The following is a 25,773-nucleotide window of genomic DNA, read 5'->3' on the forward strand; positions in this document are numbered from 1 at the left end:
ATCAATAATCAGTTCTGTGCTCAGCAACACATTAGCTCCAGATTACACATATAAAAAAACACACGCACGCACACGCACGCGCGCGCACACACACACAGAGTGCATTTTCTTTTTTTTCCTACTTGCTTTACATCGCACCGACACAGATAGGTCTTATGGCGACGATGGGGTAGGAAAGGCCTAGGAGCTGGAAGGAAGCAGCCATGGCCTTAATTAAGGTACAGCCCCAGCATTTGCCTGGTGTGAAAATGGGAAACCACAGAAAACCATCTTCAGGTCTGCCGACAGTGGGATTCGAAGCCACTGTTGCAAGCTCACAGCCACGTGTCCCTGACTGTATGGCCAACTCGCCCGGTTGTATTTTCTTGGAGAGAAATAATTCAGAGTATGGCTGACAAATGAACACTATGTAGCATCTTCCACAGAATGCACACCGGGAATGAACATGTAATAACCTCATAATGTCTTCGTAATGCCTTCGTAGTCTGCTCTGTAACGTAACAGTAATGGCTCCATAATGAAGGTTCTTAGACACTACTAACTCTGTAATGGATAATAAACACGTCGCACGTGCACACATGAATGTATAGGCTTACTCCACATGGCTGTAGCAACTGCAAAAGATCAGTGGTAGCAGCACTATAACTGAAACATCTTCAAGTGCCTGTCATTCAGCGCAACCACGTTCAAAATCGGAGCTTTCGGATTGATTACTGAGTGGCTGTTACAAAAGTTAGCGATCTTTAATGATCATCAACATTGATGAATTACCATCTTCAGCCTATACCTTCCAGCTGTACCCCGGGTTTCCAAGCAGTTTGTTGCAACACTTTCAACCGATTTCAACCGTCTTTACCGATATAGAAACTGTTGCCCATGTTGTACAATCTTCACTGCTAGGCCGTGTGTACAGACTCTTGCCCAAATTGTATTTTTACAAATATAAGGATATACATGTTCAGTATTTCCAAACTACAAATTCTCCTTACAATACTGTGTTCTTATATCTTAATTTAACAAACTTACATGATATTTGCTACTTTATGTTAAAATGGTTTTAAGAAAATTTCCTAACCTAAAATCGCGAGATCGTCATTTACAAGCATTTCCTAACCTAAAATCGGGAGGTTGTACTTGTGTACAGTTACAGGATCCACATCTTAAAAGTGTTTTGGCCACTTCTTATTGTGAGACTGAAGACTAAATGGAGAACCAAGTGTGTGATGAAAGCGAAATACCATATATAACTTATTATTCCAGAATAAACCAGTTAAAATTAAAATTCAAGACTTCAGTAATCAACACCACAATAAAGAAGAATAAACTCCAATTCCAAATTAAAATTAAATTAAGACACTGTTAAAATTAAGAAACCAAAATAATCACAGCTGGCCCTTTTAATAACTCTTAAGAAAGAACAAAAACACAACAATGCCTCTGATAATGGGGATGAAAAACAAAGCACTGACCAGAACAAAGGTGGAAGGAATCAAGAGAATAAAATAAATGAAGTACAGGAATGAGCATTTAACTTTAATTGTGGCCCTGCTTACTAGAATTATTAATTTCTTTGAAAGGATATTATACCTAAATGTGCCTCTGTAAGGACTCGGTAAAATCACAAGGTGGTAGTAAGCACAAATCACCAGAAAAACATTATCAAGATACAGGGAAAGAAAAACCCAAAGAGAAGAAAGAAAGAAAGAAAGAAAGAAAGAAAGAAAGAAAGAAAGAAAGAAAAAAAATGAACCCAACAGAAAAAAAATATTATCCACAACAAGAAGTTACAGAAAAGGAGAGCACACGACCACTTAAAATTACATGAAATATCACAACACAAAAGAAATGAAAACACAAACAGGCATCAACAAAATTTAAACGGGATAGGTGGCAAATAATAATAATAATGATGATGCCCGTGTGCGGATTTACCGGTTACCTCCATCGGGCGCGTCCCATTGGAATTGGGGAAGCTCGCTGGCTCTGCTGCCAGCAGAGTCAGAGGGTAGTAGGGAAATAAAATACCACCGTGAAAAAAAAAACTGGTCCCTTGCCAGGGTTACGGCGAAGACTAGTAAATGACCAGAAGCCAGAAAACATCTTGAGGCAACCTCTAGGGCTAACAACCCTAGTTGTAAAAGGATGGGTACCCGTCCGAAGCAAAGTCAAGTCAAAAAGCATGATGGCACAACATTTCAAGAAACATACCCCAGGGGGTAAATCTTCGGATAAATCCCTCGTCGTGAATGCCACGGCGCACGAGTCTCGTTCGGATTCTGGGGGAGACTCGACATCATGCAAGAGACGAGTCGGAGCGTCTCGGTGTACCCCGAAGAGTCAAAAACTCGGGCCAAAATCTAAAACCTTTCTAGCAACTTTCAACATAAATTCACTTACACAAACTGGCAAGCTGAAAACCCTCACCAAAGCTCTTCACGAAAATCAGATATCCATAGTGGCCCTACAGGAAACAAGGTACCCAGATGAAGAGATTTTTGAATCGGAAGGCTACCGATTTTTCAAGAGCAAAGCGCAAAGAGGAATCCTCAATGGAGCTGTGACACTAGGAACCGCGTTTGCTGTTAGAACCAAGATCCTTAAATCGGTTGCAAATTTTGAACCTGTGAATGACAGATTGTCTATACTCACAATTAAAAGCGCGAACAAAACCTACGCCCTACTTAACGCACATGCTCCTACAAATGATAAGAACAGGTCTGATCGAGACGAAGTTGATAATTTCTGGGACCTACTGGATGAAAAATTGAACAAAATCCCCAAACACCATGTCAAGCTTCTTTTGGGTGACTTCAATGCCCAACTAGGTCGTGAGCAGAAGTACAAGAAAGTTATAGGAAATTACCCTGCTCGCAAAAGAACCAATCCCAATGGCAAAAGACTGGTGACCATTTGCGAAAATCACAACCTGCAGGTCATGTCGACCCACTTTCGCCATCTACCCAGAAAGCAAATGACTTGGCGTTCTTCCGTCCAAGCTCTCGGGGAGTTCCAAATTGATCATGTTGCGATCTCCAGGACAAACAGCCCTGAGATTATGAATGTCAAGGTAAAGAAAGGTATCAATGTGGCCTCAGATCATTATATGTCTCTTATCAAATTCAAACCAATTCCCGCAAACACAAGGAAGACAACCAAACAGATCACACGCTTCGACAATGATAAACTTCGGCAAAGGGTCGAGGAGTTCCAGCAGAAGGCTAGACCAAATGACTGTGACTTTAACAACGCCAAAAGTCTCCTTGTTGAGGCCGCCAAAGACGTTGCAAAAATCAAGAGAAGCAAAAAGCATGCCTGGTGGAAAGGTACCTGCGAATTTGTCCTCCAAGAAAGACTCAATGCGTGGAAACAGTACAACTCTACGAAATCAGAAAATGATTGGGAAACCTACAAAACCCAACGTGCCCAAGCAGCTAGGGTGTTCAGAACTGAGAAACGTAAATACAAAAAATCTCTCATAGAAAAGATAGAACAAAACATTAGGAAGAATGAAAGCAGAGAGTACTACAGAGCCTTCAAACGCAAACTCACTGGCTATAAACCACCATCTCTATGCTTTGAGTGAACGGACGGCACACTGGGGACGTCAAATGAAGAAAATTGCAGCATTCTGGCAGATTACTTCAAGAATTTACTTAATTGCTCTAAACCGCAAAGCGCCATTGAGACCAAGGAACCCTTACTCAGGTACCCAGATTCCAGACCACCCGACAGAGATGAAATCAAGCGCCACACTGCCCGTCTCAAAAATAACAAAGCGCCGGGGGAAGACTCAGTAGTAGCAGAACTATGGAAATATGCCCCAGAAGAATCACTTGATATCTTGCAAAGCAAATAGAAGAGATTTGGAACAAGGAGACCCTACCCGAAGATTGGAAAATAGCTTTGATCCATCCATTACACAAAAAAGGCAGCATGAAGAACATGAACAACTACAGAGGAATATCTTTGCTACCTGTGACTTACAAAATTCTATCACTTGCCATCCTGGAGCGTTTGGAAGCACAAGTCGAACATCAAATAGGTGAATACCAAGGAGGGTTCAGAAAAGGTCGCGCAACAGCTGAACAGATCCAAAATCTCAAAACGATCATCAGATATTGTACACTAAGGTCCAAGCAGTATGTGTCTGTCTTTGTGGACTTTAAGAAAGCGTACGATTCCATTGATCGGGAAGTCCTGCTAAACATCTTAAATGAATTTGGAGTTGATTTGAAACTGCTGGCATTAATTAGAGCCACCCTGACCGATACAAAATCCAAGGTGAAGTTCCACGGATGTCTCTCGCATTCCTTTGACATCAAAACAGGAGTCCGACAAGGTGATGGGCTATCCCCGATACTCTTCAACTGTGTTCTTGAAAAGATCATCAGAACCTGGTGGGTGAGATTACAGGAAACGAACTACAGTCCATTGAGAATAGGAACCAAATCCAAGGGGATCACAACAGACTGCTTAGCATTTGCCGATGATATTGCTGTTCTCTCAACCGACGTAGAAACCGCTAGAGCTCAAGTTGAAATTTTAAAGGAAATTGCCGAACAAACTGGTTTGCAGATATCGTTTGAGAAAACAGAAGTAATGACTAACATCAAAGAGGCTCCACCAAAACTCCATACAAAATACCGGGACATCACCCGAGTAGAGAAATTCAAATACCTGGGTGAGACCATCATGAAAAATGGACTGGACAAAGAAGCACTTCAGGAGCGAGTACGCAAACTCGAAATAGCCTACCAAACATCCCCCACAATCTACGACAAAAAAAAATGCCTTTCCCAAAACACCAAGATACGTCACTATGAAACAGTTCTGAAGCCAGTAGTTCTATATGCAGCCGAAACCCTGTCTCTAAATGCCAACAAAGGACTCCTTGAAGAACTGGAGAAAAGAGAACGCAAAATTGTGAGAGGAATCTTGGGATCAAAGTACAGAAATGGAATCCATCAAAAGAGATCCAACAAGGAAGTCTACAGCAAAATAGAGAAAATTACCGACACAATCAGAAAAAGACAGGCACGATTCTACGGTCATCTGAAAAGAATGGACAGAAGAAAGTTAACTAAAGAAATCTTTCACTTTTTTGATTCAAACCCAAAAAGCACAATTCCCTGGTTTAGAAATACCAAAGAAGACCTGCAAATGCTACATATCTCAGCTGAAGACGCCTTTAACAGAGATCTCTTCCGCAAGAAAATATTGACGAACGGGCTAAACCAAGACGAGCAACCGAAGAGAAGACACGGTGCCCCTTGGACAGAGGAGCGTAAGCAGGCCCACTCACAAAGAATGAGGGAAATTTGGGCTCTAAAGAAGGCCAAGTTCAGTGTCAAATGCAACAAGACTTAACATGGTCCTTGATGGCCCCAGCAAATTATATATGTAATGAAGATGATGATGATGATGAAAACCTACAACCTGTTTTCCAGTCCTTGACCGGGTCAGGAATGAAATGGATAATTCATATATAGGCTATTAGTACGATGGGGTCGCCACTCCCAAAGTGATTTTATTAATGACTGATAGATGCTATGAAATGAGAATTGAGATGACGGGGAAAACGGGAGTACCCGGAGAAAAACCCGTCTCGCCTCCGCTTTGTCCAGCCAAATCTCACATGGAGTGACCTTGATTTGAACCACGGTATCCAGCGGTGAGAGGCCGACGCGCTGCCGCCTGAGCCACGGAGGCTCTAGTAATAATAATAATAATAATAATAATAATAATAATAATAATAATAATAATAATAATAATAATAATAATAATAATTCCCATGTGGGGATTTACCAGTTACCTCCATCGGGCGCATCCCATTGGAATTGGGGAAGCTCACTGGATCTGCCGCCAGCAGAGTCAGAGGGTACTAGGGATATAAACTGGTCTCTTGCCAGGGTTACAGCGAAGACTGGTAAATGACCAGAAGCCACAAAACATCTTGAGGCAACCTCTAGGGCTAACAACCCTAGTTGTAAAAGGATGGGTACCCGTCCAAAACAAAGTCAAGTCAAGAAGCATGATGGCACGACATTTCAAGAAACATACCCCAGGGGTATGTCTTCGGCTAAATCCCTCGTCATGAACGCCGCGGTGCACGAGTCTCGTTTCGGGTTCTGGGGGAGACTCGACATCATGCAAGAGACAAGTCGGAGCGTCTCGGTGTACCCCAAAGAGTCAAAAACTCGGGCCAAAATCCAAAACCTTTCTAGCAACTTTCAACATACATTCACTTACACAAACTGGCAAGCTGAAAACCCTCACCAAAGCTCTTCACGAAAATCAGATATCCATAATGGCCCTACAAGAAACAAGGTACCTGGATGAAGAGATTATTTAATCTGCTGGCTACCGATTCTTCATGAGCAAAGCGCAAAAAGGAATCCTCAATGGAGTTGTGATGCTTAGAACCGCGTTTGCTGTTAGAACCAAGATCCTTAAATCGGTTGCAAATTTCAAACCAGTGAATGACAGATTGTCTATACTAACAATTAAATGCATGAACAAAACCTACGCCCTAGTTAACGCACATGCTCCTACAAACAATAAGAACAAGTTTGATCTGGACAAAGTTGATAATTTCTGGGACCTACCGGATGTAAAATTAAACAAAATTCCCAAACACCATGTCAAGCTTCTTTTGGGTGACTTCAGTGCCCAACTAGGTCGTGAACAGAAGTACAATAAAGTTATGGGAAATTACCCTGCTCACAAAAGAACCAATCCCAACGGCAAAAGACTGGTGTCCATTTGGGAAAATCACATCCTGCAGGTCATGTCGACCCACTTTCGCCTCTACCCAGAATGCAAATGACTTGACATTCTCTCGTCCAAACTCTCGGAGAGTTCCAAATAGATCATGTTGCAATCTCCAGGAGAAACAGCCCTGAGATTATGAACGTCAAAGTAAAGAAAGGCATCAATGTGGCCTCAGATCACTATATGTCTCTGATCAAATTCAAACCAATTCCTGCAAACACAAGGAAGTTAACCAAACAGATCACACGCTTCGACATCGATACACTTCGGTAAAGGATCGAGGAGTCTAGATCAAATGACTGTGACTTCAACAACACCAAAAGTCTCCTTGTTGAGGCCGCCAAAGACGTTACAGAAATCAAGAGAAGCAAAAAGCATGCCTGGTGGAAAGGTACCTGCGAATCAGTCCTCAAAGAAAGCCTCAATGCGTGGAAATAGTACTACTCTACGAAATCAGAAAATGATTGGGAAACCTACAAAACCCAACGTTCCCAAGCAGTTAGGGTGTTCAGAACTCAGAAACATAAAAACGAAAATTCTCTCATTGAAAAGATAGAACAAAACTTTGGGAAGAATAAAAGCAGAGAATACTACAGAGCCTTCACACGCAAACTCACTGGCTATAAACCACCATCTCTATGCTTTGAGTGAAAGGACAGCACACTGGCAACGTCAAATGAAGAAAATTGTAGCATTCTGGCAGACTACTTCAAGAATTTGCTTAATTGCTCTAAACCGCAAAGCCCCATTGAGACCAAGGAACCCTTAATCGGGTACTCAGGTTTCAGACCCCCCGACAGAGATGAAATCAAGCACCACATTGCCCGTCTCAAAAATAACAAAGCGCCGGTGGAAGACTCGCTAGTAGCAGAACTATGAAAATATGCCCCAGAGGAATCACTTGATATCTTGCAAAAGCAAACGGAAGAAATTTGGAGCAAGGAGACCCTACCCGAAGATTGGATAACAGCTTTGATCCATCCATTACACAAGAAAGGCAGCATGAAGAACATAAACAATTACAGAGGAATATCTTTGCTACCCGTGACTTACAAAATTCTATCACTTGCCATCCTGGAGCGTTTGGAAGCACAAGTTGAACGTCAAATAGGTGAATACCAAGGAGGGTTCAGAAAAAGTCACTCAACAGCCGAATAGATCCAAAATCTCAAAACGATCATCAGATATTGTACACTAATTTCCAAGCAGTATGTGTCCACCTTTGTGGACTTCAAGAAAGCGTACGACTCCACTGACCAGGAAGTCCTGCTAAACATCTTAAATGAATTTTGAGTTGATTTGAAACTGTTGGCATTAATTAGAGCCACCCTGACCGATACAAAATTCAAGGTCAAGGTGAAGTTCCATATATGTCTGTCGCATTCCTTTGACATCAAGACAGGAGTCCGACAAGGTGATGGGCTATCCCTGATACTCTTCAACTGCATTCTTGAAAAGATCATCAGAACCTGGCAGGCAAGATTATAGGAAACCAACTACAGTCCACTAAGAATAGGAACCAAATCCAAGGGGATCACAACAGACTGCTTAGCATTTGCCAATGATATTGCCGTTCTCTCAAACAACGTAGAAACCGCTAGAGCTCAAGTTGAAATGTTAAAGGAAATTGCTGGACAAACTGGTCTGCAGATATCGTTTGAGAAAACGGAAGTAATGACTAACATCAAAGAGGCCCACCAAAACTCCATACAAAATACGGGGACATAAACCGAGTATACAAATTCAAATACCTGGGTGAGATCATCACGAAAAATGGACTGGACAAAGACGCACTTCAGGAGCGAGTATGCAAACTGGAAATAGCGTACCAAACACCCCGCACAATCTATAACAAAATATGCCTCTCCCAAAACACCAAGATCCGTCACTATGAAACAGTTCTGAAGCCAGTAGTTATACATGCTGCCGAAACCCTGTCTCTAAATGCCAACAGAGGACTCCTTGTAGAACTGGAAAACAAAAGAATGCAAAATTGTGAGAGGAATCTTGGGATCAAAGTACAGAAATGGAATCCATCAAAAGAGATCCAACGAGGAAGTCTACAGCAAAATAGAGAAAATTACTGACACAATCCGAAAAAGACGGGCACTATTTTACGGTCATCTGAAAAGAATGGACGGAAGAAAGTTAACTAAAGAGATCTTTCACTTTTTTGATTCAAACCCAAAAACCAAAAGTCCCTGGTTTAGATATACCTAAGAAGACCTGCAAATGCTACATATCTCAGCTGAAGATGCCCTTAACGGAGATCACTTCGGCAAGAAAATATTGACGAACGGGCTAAACCAAGACGAGCAACCGAAGAGAAGACACGGTGCCCCTTGGACAGAGGAGCATAAGCAGGCCCACTCACAAAGAATGAGGGAAATTTGGGCTCTAAAGAAGGCCAAGTTCAGTGTCAAATGCAAGAAGACTTATCATGGTCCTTGATGGCCCCAGCGAATTATATATATAATTATAACAACAACAACAGCATCAACAACAGCTTAGGCACGTAAATGAGTGAAGGATGTGGGTAAATTTGGCAGTTGGAGGAACTAGGACGAGAATTGTCTCAGTGTATTCACCGTCTGAGGGTGCAAATGAGGATGAAGTTGACAAGTCTTATGAAGCATTGAGTACCATTATGGTCAGGGTCAACAACAAGGATAGAATAGTGCTAATGGGCGATTTCAATGCGGGAATTGGAAATAGAACTGAAAGATATGAAAGGGTGATTGGTATATGTGGGGAAGATATGGAAGCTAATGGGAATGGGAAGCATTTGCTGGACTCCTGTGCTAGTATGGGTTTAGCAGTTAACGAATATTCAAGCATAAGGCTATTCACTGCTACATATGGGAGGCTAGGGGTACCAGATCCATAATAGATGATATCTTAACCGACTTCGAATACAGGAAATCTGTTAGGAATGTAAGAGATTTCCAGGATTTTTCGATGATGCAGACCACTATCTGATCTGTAGTGAACTAAGTATCTCTAGGCCTAGGGTAGAGAAAGTGAAATCTGTCTGCAAACGAATAAGGGTAGAAAATCTCCAGGATGAGGAAATGAGAAGTACATGGATATGAATAGTAGGAAGTTCCGAACAGTGGACAGTAAGCAGGTTCAGAATATAGAAAGAGAATGGGTGGCATACAGGGATGCTGTAATAGATTTTTTTTTTGCTATTTGTTTTACGTCGCACCGACACAGATATGTCTTATGGCGACGATGGGATGGGAAAGGCCTAGGAAGTGGAAGGAAGCGGCCGTGGCCTTAATTAAGGTACAGCCCCGGCATTTGCCTGGTGTGAAAATGGGAAACCACGGAAAACCATCCTCAGGGCTGCCGACAGTGGGGCTCGAACCCACGATCTCCCGATTACTGGATACTGACCGCACTTAAGCGACTGCAGCTATCGAGCTCGGTTGCTGTAATAGAAACAGCAAGGGAATGCCTAGGGTCAACTGTGTGTAAAGACGGGAAAAGGCGAACATCTTGGTGGAATGGTGAAGTGAGAGCAGCTTGTAAATGTAAAAAGAAGGCTTATCAGAAATAGCTCCAAACAAGGGCCGAGGCAGACAGGGATTTGTATGTAAATGAAAGAAACAGAGCGAAACAAATACTTCTTGAATCCAAAAAGAAGTCTTGGGAAGATTTTGGTAATAACCTGGAAAGGCTAGGTCAGGCAGCAGGGAAACCTTTCTGGACAGTAATAAAGAATCTTAGGAAGGGAGGGAAAAAGGAAATGAACAGTGTTTTGAGTAATTAAGGTGAACTCGTAATAGATCCCAGGGAAGTACTGGAGCGGTGGAGGGAATCTCAATGTAAAAGGAAATCATCCTGGTGGTGTTGCGAACAGCCAAGCTCATGGGGATGAGGAAAATGATGTTGGTGAAATTATGCTTGAGGAAGTGGAAAGGATGATAAATGAACTCTATTGTCATAAAGCAGCAGGATTAGATGAAATTAGACCTGAAATGGTGAAGTATAGTGGGAAGGCAGGGATGAAATGGCTTCATATAGTAGTATGATTAGCATGGAGTGTTGGTAATGTACATTCAGATTGGACGAAAGCAGTAATTGCACCTATCTATAAGCAAGGCTACAGGAAGGATTGCAACAATTATCGAGGTATCTCATTGATTAATATACCAGGTAAAGTATTCACTGGTATCTTGGAAGAGAGGCTGCAATCAGTAGTTGAGAGGAAGTTGGATGAAAACCAGTGTGGTTTTGGTTTTGGACCACAGAGGGGCTGTCAGGATCAAATTTTCAGTATGATCCAGGTAATGGAAAAATGCTACGAGAGGAATAGACCGCTGTGTTTATGTTTTGTAGATCTAGAGGAAGCACATGACAGGGTACCGAGGGAAAAGATGTTCGCCATACTGGGGGACTATGGAATTAAAGGTAGGTCATTAAATTCAAAGGCATTTATGTTGACAATTGGGCTTCAGTGAGAATTGATGGTAGAATGAGTTCTTGGTTCAGGGTACTTACAGGAGTTGGACAAGGCTGTAATCTTTCACCTTTGCTGTTCGTAGTTCACATGGATCATCTGCTGAAAGGTATAAAATGGCAGAGAGGGATTCAGTTAGGTGTAAATGTAGTAAGCAGTCTGGCCTATGCTGACGACTTGGTCTTAACGGCAGATTGTGCCGAAAACCTGCGGTCTAATATCCTGGAACTTGAAAGTAGGTGCAGTGAGTATGGTATGAAAATTAGCCTTTCGAAGACTAAATAGATTGTACAGACAAGATGTGAGTTCCACCTATCAATACTTATTTATTGTAAATGGATTTACATTAGTACTGGTTTCGGCCTTCCATGGCTATCATCAGCTAGTACATAATTATATTACAGCCATTAGACAATATCAAAAAGATGTTATTAATGTAGATCATCCGGATGTCTAATGGGGATGAAAATAAAATATATTGTAGTAGTGTTTATCTATGAGGTTAAAATATATGTGATCAAAGTAGTAATGAAGGCTACAGTAAACTAAAACCTATTGAGTATACATTGGACACGAGTACATTAAACATATTAAAATACATAAGGCAAAATATAAAACACCTAATAGGTTAAACACACTAAAATATTTTATATATACACTGACTGACAGTGACAATGCAACACCAAGGAGGAGTGGTTCGAAAGGGATGAAAGTTGGGGAAAAAACAGAGACAGCACGGACGAATAATTGATGTTTATTTCAAACCGATATGCAGGTTACACAATGCGCACGGCATCGACTCAGTAGGATGTAGGACCACCTTCAGCCACAAACATGCTTGTGCCGTCTGGGAACCTGGCGATGAGATAATGCACGTCAAGCATTCATCTCCATCTTCGGATGAGGATGTCAGTTTAGGTTAAGAAGCAATTCGCTGCTTAAAACGTAACACTTTTTTAAGAAGTCCACACTCTGGAATTGTAATGGTTGTGACAGGCATTTTACTGAGCTGTGCCAGCTAATCAATCAGTTCGCAGCAAGTATAGTCTGTAATCAAGAAACCAGTCATAGACCAGGTCATCATACTGTCTTCAGGAATTTTAGACTATACTTGACAGAACGGGATTATACTGAGGGGCCTTCCGGCAGCGTTGGTATTTGTACTTGTTCTGACATCTACAGGGAATAGGTTTCACCAAGAAACCAGCTGGAGGCAGTAGCGGTATGTGTTTCGTTGCCTATCGTAACTACAGTTTACTGGGCGAGTTGGCCGTGCAGTTAGAGTCGCACAACTGTGAGCTTGCATCCGGGAAATAGTGCGTTTGAATCCGACTGTCGGCAGGCCTGAAGATGGTTTTCCGTGGTTTCCCGTTTTCATACCAGGCAAATGCTGGGGCTGTACCTTAATTAAGGCCATGGCCGCTTCCTTCCCACTCCTAGGCCTTCCCTATCCCATCCTCACCATATGACTTATCTGTGTCGGTGCGACGTAAAGCACATAGAAAAAAATAACTACAGTTTGTAATGTTTATTTCCCACCAGGCCAGCCTCTTAATCCGTGGGAGGGCATGGAGGATGTTAGAATGTCATAGGTTGCTGACAGAGATTTCCTCTGTGATCAAGATGAGGACAAATAGAGGTTCACTTATAATATATTTTTGTCACAATTGATATTTCTTTATAGCTGGAATATTATAGTAACATAAATAAACAAGCATAGGTGATACATGTCTGCGTTAAACCAATGTTTTCCTAACTTCTTCCAAAATTAAACCTAGAATTTTAAAAATTTATTCTAATGGCAGCAGAATTTTTATGAAGGTATGGATATTTTAGAGAAATACCATATTTCTCCAAATCCAAGACGACCCTGATTGCAAGATGCCCCATTTTTTCCTTAAAAATATTAAATCGGGCTTAAGAGGTCCTTTGTACAGTCATATGAATGCCTGTCTAGTGCAGTATGGATTTTTAGATTATCTTTGTCTTCATGCCAACGCCGAACTTTGGCTTAGTTAAGCTGTATTTTCTTGCAGCTACACAATTATTCTTTATTTCCATGAGTTACATAACCATTAAATTAAAATTGGCATAATAACGAAGAGAACCCGTTGAAAATTTGCCAGCAGTACCTGTTCCATGTATTTACAATACGATGATCCATCAGGAAGATATTCCTGCTGTCTATAAAACTGTTACTTTTACTGAGCGTCAGGTACAACCGGCTGCCGCTAGACGCACGTCTCACTTGCCAGTTTCGGCCGGCTTCTGTGGCTTGCGATGTATAATAAAGATATGGACGTTGAAGGTCAACGAGTTTATTACGCCGTGATATGCCCATTCGGCCTTGCGTTTTTATGCACATACCTCACAATTTGATCTTCGACTTATTTAAAACCTTCTTGTTGCGGGCCACTGAATGCATTTTTTGTGCATTATGCATATTAAAGCTATCTTTGTCTTCATGCTACCGTGGGCCATGGCTTTAGTTATGCTATATTTTCTTGTGGCTGCATAGTTATTATTTATTTCCATGTGTTTAATAACCATTAACTTAAAATTGGCATCATAATATCGACGTGAACCCATTGAAAATATGCTGGCAATACCTGTTCCATGTGTCTTTACACTACGACAATCTATCACAAAAATGTTCCTTCTGACTGTAAAACTGTTAATTTTATTAAGTGTCAGGTACAGTAGACACGTTATAACTCTGCCACCAAGTATCCATGTTCTTTCTAAGATTTTGAAGGCTGGCATGTTTTGATGCCATTTTGCCAATTTGGGAAATGTTTTTGTAGAGGCTAATACAGGGACATTTTAAAATCAATTCAGAGGATTGTCAGTCGCCTGCGCTGCGAGCCTGTCTCCTGCCAAATAGAATGTCATTCTCTTTCCCTATTTCCTTAGGACCAGTGACATTACGCAGACATACTGTACAACCGGTTGCTCCAGCTAGTGATGTAGCCTATACGCCTATTAACATCATCAATCATCGTTGATCTGCATTTGGGGCAGTCTCCCAGCTGGCGGATTCCCTATCTGTTGTTTACCTAGCCTTTTCTTAAATAACTGCAAAGAATTTGGAAATTTATTGAACATCTCCCGTGGTAAATTGTTCCAATTCCTAACTCCCCTTCCTTTAAGTGAATATTTGCCCCAATTTGTCTTCTTGAATTCCAACTTTTTCTTTGTATTGTGACCTTTCCTACTTTTAAAAACACCACTCAGATTTATTTGTCTACTTACATCATTCCACGCCATCTCTCCACTGACAGCTCGGAACATACCACTTAGTTGAGCTGCTTGTCTCCTTTCTCCCAAGTCTTTCCAGCCCAAACTTTGCAACATTTTCGTAATGCTACTCTTTTGTCGGAAATCACCCAAAACAAACCTAGCTGCTTTTCTTTGGTTTTTTTCCATTTCTCGAGTCAAGTAATCCTGGTGAGGGTCCCTTACACTGGAACCATACTCTAGTTGGTGACTTACCAGAGACTTACATGCCCTCTCCTGTACATCCTTACTACAACCCCTAAATATCCTCATAACCATGTGCAGAGATCTGTACCCTGTATTTACAATACTGTTTATGCGATTACCTCAATGAAGATCTTTCCTTACATTAACACTTAGGTGCTTATAGTGATCCCCATAAGGAACTTTCACCCCATCATCACAGTAATCAAACCTGAGAGGACTTTTCCTATTAGTGAAACTCACAACCTGACTTTTAACCCCGATTTTCATCATACGATTGCCTGCTGTCCATCTCACAACATTGTTGAGGTCTTTCTGCAGTTGCTCAAATATTTACTCTATACAGTATAACATCATCTGCAAAAGGCCTTACCTCTGCAGTTCTTTACTCATATCATTTATATGCATAAGAAAACACAAAGGTCCAATAATACAGCCTTGAGGAATTCCCATCTTAATGGTTACAGGACCAGATAATGCCTCACATACTCTAATTCTCTCAGTTCTACTATCTAGAAATATAGTCACCCATTCAGTCACCCTTTTGTCTGGTCCAGTTGTACTCATTTTTGCCAGTAGTCTCCCATGATCTACCCTGTCAAATGCCTTGGATAAGTCAATTGCAACACAGTCCATTTGACCTCCTGAATCTTGGATTCAGAGAAACACAAAGAAAATACAATAATTGCCTGCTGTAAAAATGCGTGACGTAACTATGGGATAAGTTGCCTTAAATGAAAACAATGAATGTCATAAGAAACAGATGTTTATGCAGTTACTATCTACCACATTTGTTAACTATGATTGCTAGTGCCTACCATAATAAATATTTAGCACAGTTAAAAGTATTCAGTCTGAGACAAGGCACGTTCATCACACTCATTACAGGCCTATGTCTTCTGCTACCTGTCATCGCGTTCAGTCTCCTGCTCACTTCTCCAAAGTCTTGATACGTAGTCATTGTGTGCTCTCTGCAGATAAAATAACTACAATGGGCACACCTTGTTTTTGAGGGCCTGTACTTCGAGTCTCATTTGAAACATTTTCCTGTGCCACTGTGATCAACTAGACGAGGATGTTCTTGCTCTCGTGATCCACCAGTAATCTCCTGCATTCTTGCTAGCGATTTTCTTGGTAGAGTTCCATCATCAGTCATAGCTGCATGTACTCGTTACACAATTCCTTTGCCAGAGATTTCTAAAACAGTCTCCTGAGCATTCCTGTGTCATTCACATTATTTTTCAGAATGATGAAACGGTTTATTCCACCCACATTCAGAAGGCCATATAAAATGGTCAAGGACCATCCATTGCTTGTCCTTGCAACGGTGTAGGTAGCTTTAAGTTCATCCACTGTATCCACACCTTCATTCCATTGTAAAATGTTCAAATATCAGGCTTCATTGGATCTCCAGAGTTGGGGTCTACGTCGTCACTAGTACACATACACGATAGTAGCAAAACCACTTTGTTCTTTCGTGGAATGTAAGAGTCTTTTGTACATTCAGATTTAAATCCAAAGGTGGAACATTTTACTGGCTTATTTTTAGATTGAATGAACAAAGGTGGTATCTGTCTTTTGATTCGACAAACTTAACCATTATTGGTCCTTAATTGGTCTGTATTGACTCATAACAATAATGTACACGAGTGATTGTTTTATTCGCCCTGTCAATATATTATCAGTATTTGATTTTTACCTTGTTTTATATGTACATGTTCCGGCAGCCTTAACTCCCTTCATCAGTGTTACATCATCACAATCACCGAGCTCGATAGCTGCAGTCGCTTAAGTGTGGCCAGTATCCATTATTCGGGAGATAGTAGGTTCAAACCCCACTGTCGGCAGCCCTGAAAATGGTTTTCCGTGGTTTCCCATTTTCACACCAGGCAAATGCTGGGGCTGTACCTTAATTAAGGCCACGGCCGCTTCCTTCCCACTCCTAGCCCTTTCCTGTCCCGTCATCGCCGTAAGACCTATCTGTGTTGGTGCGACGTAAAACAACTAGCCAAAAAAAAAATCATCATCACAGTCAACCTTCCCTAAATCCCGAGATCGAACATCATACCATATTTACATTAAATATTGTCCTATATAATATTAACTTTAGTCCAATATATATACACTGTTCTTTCTCTCTTTTGTTCGTTCTTTGAGTGCCAACTATTGTTAAATTATGGTTTTGTAACATTTCGATTACCAAAGGATATGAACAGTATCAATTGTCTACAGTCACATTTCGACCACCGCCTTATGTTGGTTGCATCAGCCTCTCTGCCACACTGAAGAACTGCAAACAGAGTAGGGTTCTGCTGGTTGCTTACCATTGTAGATCTCCATTTTTAAAGTGTAGTAAGTTGTTTGATAGGTCAATGCGAATATCCTTATCCCATATTTTGTTGGCTTACTCCTAATACACTCTGAAACCAAATTTTCTGTGAAATGGTTCCAGTATTTTGTCCACAGTGCAGTACTCACTAATTACATGATTCCACTAGCAGTTTTCCACAAATTTCTTTAACTCTTCTCAGATTGGCGCAAGTTTATCAAATGTATTGCATTCCTCTGTGCTATTTATGTTGTATAACGTAAGAGCTCACAGCAAGAACTTGAACACTTGAGAGCCATACAATTTCGAAGGAATTCCTCACCTCATCCGATGCCCAAAGATCTTCCTTATTCATGTAGGAAGCTTTCAGAATTCCTGACATATACAAGAGACCAAAGACAGCTTTAATTTCTGCAGTTGTTGTGTTCACAGTGCCTCTTTCCCCACAAGTAATTACTTTGATTTTTCTCTATCCAAATGTTTGTAAATTTGGTCATGTCACTCGCCATACCATCAGTTAAAAAAATAGTTTCCACACATCTAGTGGAGTGCATGCTTCAACAGTTTGTCTCTGCACTTGTGGTAAATGGGTTCATATTATTTTGCAAGCAAGAGTCCTAACATTTTTAGGCAGTGCGTGAATGTTCCAGTATGTTGTTCCATGTATTCCAGTATACACCAGATGGCATTTACTTCCTCGTCTAGTTCACCTTCTTCCCGTAATTCATCAACAGAAATTTTGGAATGGGAGTCATAATCACAGTCTTCCAACACGTTGGCATCATCATCATCATCATCATCCTCGTCATTTACTCCATTAAGTGGTATCTCTTCTGTCTCTTCAACAAATAACTGTCTTCGAAATGAACCTTTCCTATTTGCATTTAGCCGTTCTTGCCTGTCCTCACATTCTACACTGTCCAGTAGTCTCCGAATTCTTTCGTTTTCTTCTTCCATGTCAACACAGAATGTCAGAAAGCACTACACTACTGAAATATTTATACACTGAGCATAAATGTTTGCATAATTTCTCTAATATAAGGAGTTGGATACGGATGAAAACTCTGGCTCGCTGAGAAACTTGCGTGTCGCACACAGATGAATGCTCCACATGTTCATGAAAAGCCTGATCACACTGGCGACATGGTCTTTGCCAGGCTAAAATTTCCTTCACCACTAGCCAACAGGTTGAGGAAAAGGTATTGAGAGGACAGCTCATGAGTACAATCCTATGACATTACACTTTCATAATTATTCAGAGCCTGGACGAAAACTCCATTTGCGAACTCTCACGAGTTAATTTCAATGATGTAATTGATATTATAGATCATTTCCCACCTGTGAACTTGGATTCGCAAGACAGTGGGTTCGAACCACATTGTCGGCAGCCCTGAAGATGGTTTTCCGTGGTTTCCCATTTTACACCAAGCAAATCCTGGGGCTGTACCTTAATTGAGGCCACAGCCACTTCCTTCCCACTCCTAGCCATTTTTTTAAAATCCCATCATTGCCATATGACCTTTCAGTGTTGTTGCAGCATAAAGCAACATGAAAAAAAAGGAAGTAAGACAATTTAATGCCCATCATCCATTATGGGACTCTGAAATGCCTTGCCCCAGAAGAAGAGAGTTGGATCAGTAAACAAGAGAGCTGGACTTATTCATTTTGAATACAGGGGAACCAACGCATTTCAGCATAGTGCACAGCACCTTCTTCCATATTAGTGTGTGCAGCCAAGTGCCCGTTCCCCAGATTCGGTGGGATGCACACGATGAGATCAGTGACAGTGATCATTTCACTAGTATTCTTACTTTGTTGAATCAGAAATCCACCGTGTCCCCTCCTCGATAGATTCCTAAATGTGCTGATTGGCCAAAGTTCACACCACTTGCTACCTTTAACAATGCGAATAGCCGGAGTGTAGACGACAGTATAACATACATCATACTAGTTATTCTTGCTGCTGCTGTACATCATACAGATTATTCTTGCTGCTGCTGAGGAGTCCATTCCATCTTATTCTGTGACTCCTCGACGAAAGCTTGCTCCTTGGTGGAATGAAGAAATTGCAGCAGCAATAAAAGAACTATGTCGTGCTTTTAAACGGTATCCTAGGCAGCCTGCTGTGGCCAACTTGGTAATATTAAAAAATCTCCACGCTGAGGCATGGGTTCTTATTCAATAGAGTAAGAAAGCTTCATGGGAAAGATGTGTGTTGCCCATGATGTCACATACACAGTCATCTCAAGTGTGGACTAAACTCAGACATACTTTGGGGGTACGAGGACCATCCTCGGTACCCAAAATTGCCATTGCAGTTAGTATTGTCACTGATCCACTCATGGTTGCTAACCATCTAGCAAATAATATTGCAGATATGTCTGGTTCGGAGAATTACCGTCCTAATTTCCTGGCTCTGAAGTGGAAGGCGGAACAAAATCATCTTAGTTTTGCCACCCAAGCTTCAGAAGACTATAGTGTGCCATTTACGGAGTGGAAACATCACATCGCCTTGGCGCTTTGCAAGGACACGTCTCCCGGAACATATAATGTCCATTACCAGATGTTTAAACACCTTAGCGAGGATAACCTCTTACATGTTCTTGGGGTGTTCAACTGAATCTAGATAGAGGGTGAATTTCCATCAAAGTACTAATAACCCACCGGGAGATAGTGGGTTCGAGTCCCACTGTCGGCAGACCTGAAGATGGTTTTCCGTGGTTTCCTATTTTCACAGCAGACAAATGCTTTCTTCCAATTCCTAGGCTTTTCCCATCCCATCGTCGCCGCAAGACCTATGTGAATGTTTTAATAATGTTTTAATAATAATAATATGTTGACTTCATGATAGAAAAAGATATAGCCATACTTGGACTGTGCGAGACCAAGAAGAGGGGTACAGGAGAGATTCCTCTGAGAGAAGGATACAGGCTGTATTACAGTGGAGGACCTGAAGCTAAAAATGGAGTGGCCATCATACTTAGAAAAGAAATCCAAGAATATGTGGAATATACAAAATGCGTCAGCGATAGGATGATGATGAGACTCCAGTTTGAAAATGGCGTGAAAGATCTATTTCAGTTGTATGTCCCACAAACTGGTTGCATAGATGAGCATCTAGAGGACTTCTTAGAGGAAGTGGAGAGACAGAAGATAAGGAAGTGCTATTGATGGGAGATCTAAATGCACAAGTTAGAATGGAAAGACAAGGAAAGGAAGATGTTGTAGGGCCCTTTGGATATGGAAATGTAAATCCAGAAGGCGAGTTGTTGTGGATTTTTGGATGAGGAATCAAATGATTGGAGGGTCGAAGGGGTAGTATGTGGTCCTGTGGGTGCACTTCTTGCTGATGGGAGTGTACTAGAAAAACACAGGAAATGCCATTTATTCCTACCAAGTCCGATACATGCACGTCCACGCCGTAGCCTCTGGGCAATGGGTACATTCTTTAAGGTACACGGCTAAGTCATGTAAGGGCAGAAAGCAAGTTCTGATGCTTAAATGGGGACTAATCAGCTAAGGGAGACAACCCTAAGAGAAAACATCGATCCTCCAGGATTGCTAGTGGTTGGAGCAAGGCTAACAACCTCGCTCCGGAAAACAAACTGTTGCGAAGCCCCAGAATGTGCCTCATAATGGTGGATTTAATAGACGACGAGCTAAACTAAAGGCAATGGACTACGCAATTGGTACATGGAATGTACGCACACTTCTACGAGCCGGAGCACTGAAAGTACTGATGCAGAAACTAGAAGTCAACAAAGTGGACATAGCAGCCATACAAGAAACTAGATGGTCAGGAAGGGATGAGATCTGGGACACCAAAACCCACACAATATTCAGTAGTGGGAAGTCAAGGAATGCACAAGAAGGAGGAGTAGCATTTATAGTACGAAAACAAGCTAAAGATGATGTACTACAGTTTTTGGCAGTAAATGAAAGATTGGCAACACTGTTTGTTAAAATGCGATTCTACAACTTAACAATCGTAAATGTATATGCACCAGCGGAAGACAAGGAATAGATAGTCAAGGATCAGTTCTATGCTGAACTGGAACGAGTGCTAGATTCAATCCCATCAAACGATGCTAAGATGATAATAGGAGACCTAAATGCACAAATTGGGAAAGAGGAGATATATCAAGGAATAATAGGGATCCATAGTTTACACAACAATATTAATGATAATGGACAGAGATTGCTTGACCTTGCTACCAGCAGAAACATGAAAGTGATGTCAACTTGTTTCCCTCATAAAGAGGTACACAAGCAAACATGGATATTTGGATGGAAAGGCCTGTAATCAAATAGACCATGTAATGATGGAGAAAAGATGGGCATCCAATTTCATGGATGTCAGATCATTCAGAGGAACAAGTTGTGGCTCCGACCACTTTCTGGTTAAGGCAATCTTAAGGTGCCGCATTATGAAAACAAGAAAGGAAGGAATGAGTTGGATAGAAAAGTACAATACTTGTGAACTGAAGAATAAGGAAGTATCAGAAAGATACGGGAAAAGAATGGCAGAAGTGCTGGTAGAGAAATATAATAAGGACCAAACAGCAACAGTCGAGACCAAATGGATTGCTCTGAAGGAAAGCGTTAAGGCCGTGGCAAAGGACACACTAGACATTGTACCCAAAAGGAACACAAAGGAATGGTTTGATGAGGAATGCCAAAAAGCCATAGAAGAAAGAGATAAAGCATATGAAGCATACCTAGAGAGACCAACAAGGGTGAAGAAACAAGAGTTGAAAACCAGAATAAAGAAGTAAAGAATGTATGTCGAAGAAAGAAGAGAAGAAAATTAAATGAGAAAATGGCTAGAATAGTGGAGGAATTTAAAGAAGATAATAGGTACATGGCTTACAGAGAAGTTAAGGAAGTGAAAGAAGGATTCAAGGCAAGAACAAACATGTGTAAGGACGGAAATGGATAGCTTTTGGGAGATAAAGAAGGGATCCAAGATAGATGGAAGGAATATTTCCAACACCTCCTGAACCCAGTAGAAATGAAAGGGAAAACACCAACAACCTCAAGTAATAACACTGAGACAAATGAATCAGAAGTCACAGCACCATCTATGCAAGAAGTGATAGAAGCCATACAGCAACTGAAAAACAATAAAGCACCAGGTATCGATGGAATCCCTGCAGAGTTGTGGAAATACGGAGGAACCACACTACAAGAAGCTATGTATGATCTAATTGTGAGTGTGTGGAATACAGAAGAAATGCCTGAAGACTGGCGCAAAGGCATCATATGCCCAATATACAAGAAAGGGGATAAGTTGGTATGTAGCAATTATAGAGGGATCACACTGCTGTGTACAGTATATAAGCTGTTCACTTCCATTCTGAAGAAGAGACTAGAACCCCTGGCGGAAGAAATTCTAGGAGAATACCAGGCAGGGTTCCGGAAGGGAAGATCCACTATTGATCAGATATTTACTGTGAAACAAGTGTTGGAGAAGTGTTGGGAATGGGGCATAGATGTGGTACAGATGTTTATCGACTTTCAGCAAGCATACAACTCTATTGACAGGGATAAATTAATGGAGATATTAAGAGAGTTCAAGATACCAGAAAAGCTGGTACGACTGGTGGAATTGACTATGAGAAATACGATGGTGGGAGTGAAAATTCAGACTGAAGTAGGCAGCTTCTTCGAAGTGAATCAGGGATTGAAGCAAGGAGATGGCTTAGCACCAATTCTATTTAACCTGGCACTAGAATCAGTGATTATAAAGTTAAGGGTGGACACCAGTGGAACACTTCTATACAAAACAGCTCAACTAGTTGGATATGCTGATGACATAAATTTGATGGGAAGAACAACAAGGACAGTTAAAGAAGCATTTGAAGACTTGAGTAGAGAAGGCAAAGAGATTGGACTTAAAATCAATGAACAAAAGATGAAGGTAATGGTGCGAGCTCGGAGAAGGAAGTATACAAATGACCAACTTGTCCCTGAAGGATCCAAAGTGGAGGTAGTGGATGAATTTAAATATCTTGGTGTACATCTAAGCAACAAGAATGAGGAAATGGTGGAAATACAGGCAAGAATTCAAGCTGCCAACAGAGCATACTTTCCACAAACCTACTACGCTGGCGTAGCAGGGGGAGAGGTGATACTCCCACGTGGCGTGTCCCAAGTGGCGGATAGGGGGTCCTAATCGGCTTGCCGGCGGACTTGAAGGAAATAAAATACCTCTCGCGGACCAAACACACTACCCCTTGCGGGTGGGGGACGCACATGTAGAATACACCCGCGGTATCCCCTACCTATCGTAAGAGGCGACTAAAAGGGGCGACCAAGGGATGCTGGTATCAGAACCATGAAACTACTATTGATTAGTACCATCATGTGGGGAACACCATGGGTCGCCTTTACTTACGAGTAGTACCACTATATTTGGTACACAATAGGTTTGTGATTAGTAGCAGCAGAGAGTGGTTCCCCTGTGGGTTTCCAGTACCCGTGATTAGTACCATTGTGAGAAACACCATGGATCTGGGCGTTGCCTGTGAGTTGTATCACTATATGAGCGACACCATGGGTCTGCGTTGCCTGTGATTAGTACCCACTATGTGAGGAACACCACGGGGCCCGTGGGGCCGGCACCCGTGCCTAGTACACTTAGGTGAGGAAACTCATTGGTTTGCGTTGGCTATGAGTGGCGCCATTGTGTGAGAAACACCATAGATCTGCGTTACCTGTACGAAGAACAATACTTGTGATTAGTACCATCTTGTGTCGAACACTGTGAGTCTATAAATGCTTACAATATAGTGATTATTTTAATCCACCTATTCAATACAAATTGGTTTTGTGTTGCTAGTTCATAATACTACAACACAAATTTACAGGGACATGTTTCGCTTTATTTGCAAGCATCTTCAGCCTACATAATTGTCTCAAGGTTAAGACCTGTCATATTTGGATTGTTTTTACCAATTTTTTGCTTGAGTATAAATCCATGTTTAGTAATAATATGTAAAAAACATAGGAATTATGTACACATTTTTTTTTTTTTTTGCTAGTTGTTTTACGTCGCACCGACACAGATAGGTCTGATCAAAAATTGGATGTATGGCTTTTCCGGCGTTTGCTCTATTAACCAGCATTTCGTCTTAGGTCTGACACTAGACTCGTCAGAGTGGGATGTGTCAGACCCTACCCACTGATGCTGGGGTGTATGCAGGTGAACTTATCAGAAGCTTCTTATGTAGCACAGTCTGATAACTGCATACGGGAGATAAAACTCCACAATGGAATTAATGCCCGCCTAGCAATTCCAAATGGTAATACTAAATTCCCATGAAGGGAATTAGATATTTTTCCACCAATAGAGCATATCAAAAATCAGATCAAAAATTGGATGTATGGCTTTTCCGGCGTTTGCTCTATTAACCAGCATTTCGTCTTAGGTCTGACACTAGACTCGTCAGAGTGGGATGTGTCAGACCCTACCCACTGATGCTGGGGTGTATGCAGGTGAACTTATCAGAAGCTTCTTATGTAGCACAGTCTGATAACTGCATACGGGAGATAAAACTCCACAATGGAATTAATGCCCGCCTAGCAATTCCAAATGGTAATTACCATTTGGAATTGCTAGGCGGGCATTAATTCCATTGTGGAGTTTTATCTCCCGTATGCAGTTATCAGACTGTGCTACATAAGAAGCTTCTGATAAGTTCACCTGCATACACCCCAGCATCAGTGGGTAGGGTCTGACACATCCCACTCTGACGAGTCTAGTGTCAGACCTAAGACGAAATGCTGGTTAATAGAGCAAACGCCGGAAAAGCCATACATCCAATTTTTGATCTGATTTTTGATATGCTCTATTGGTGGAAAAATATCTAATTCCCTTCATGGGAATTTAGTATTACCACAGATAGGTCTTACGGTGACGATGGGTCAGGAAAGGGCTAGGAGTGGGAAGGAAGCGGCCGTGGCCTTAATTAAGGTACAGCCCCAGCATTTGCCTGGTGTGAAAATGGGAAACCACGGAAAAACCATTTTCAGGGCTGCCGACAGTGGGGTTCGAACCTACTATCTCCCGAATACTGGATACTGGCCGCACTTAAGCGACTGCAGCTATCCAGCTCGGTTATGTACACATTAAAAGTATGACAATATGAATTACAATGTTGAATTAAAGTAACCCTTAATTCTAAAATACATTGACGTCCAAAACATAGAAACTACAATTTAAAAATTTGGTTAAAATTGTTTTCACAATTACAATGTTGAATTGGAGTAACCCTTAATTCTAAAATATATTGACGTCCAAAACATAGTCACTACAATTTGAAAATTTGGCTAAAATTGTTTTCACAATGCTCTGGTTGATTGAATCAACTGTAATATGGCTTTAAATTTGAGTCATAAATATAAACTGAAGGTTAAAATATAGGAGCCATTTTTTCTAAAATCCATTGATTTCTGGAACACAGTATTTTCCGATATTGAGAATTTGGTTAATAATTGTGATCTCCAATGCAATTATTTAAAAACAAGTATGATTTGACTCCATGTGTAATTTGAGTCGAATTGATATTCTAAAAATTAAAATCTTGGAACCATTGGAGACCAACTTCTAGAATTTTCGAGGCTTGTGCAGTTTGGTGATTTGATCAGTGAAAGTATTAGAATTATTAGTTCTTGTTTATTGCGACTTGAATATCCATTGGTAGCAGATTGTATTAATGTAGTTGTA

At 41.2% G+C, this 25,773-nt stretch overlaps 1 protein-coding gene across 5 annotated transcripts in view; it reads left to right on the top strand.

Annotated features, from left to right (window-relative positions):
- Window positions 1–25,773, top strand: part of melt (melted) — a 611,799-nt gene that overhangs the window by 404,393 nt on the left and 181,633 nt on the right. The gene's annotated exons all lie outside the window — the stretch shown is intronic.

This window comes from Anabrus simplex, chromosome 2 (genome assembly GCF_040414725.1).
Source record: "Anabrus simplex isolate iqAnaSimp1 chromosome 2, ASM4041472v1, whole genome shotgun sequence".
Lineage (NCBI taxonomy): Eukaryota > Metazoa > Arthropoda > Insecta > Orthoptera > Tettigoniidae > Anabrus > Anabrus simplex.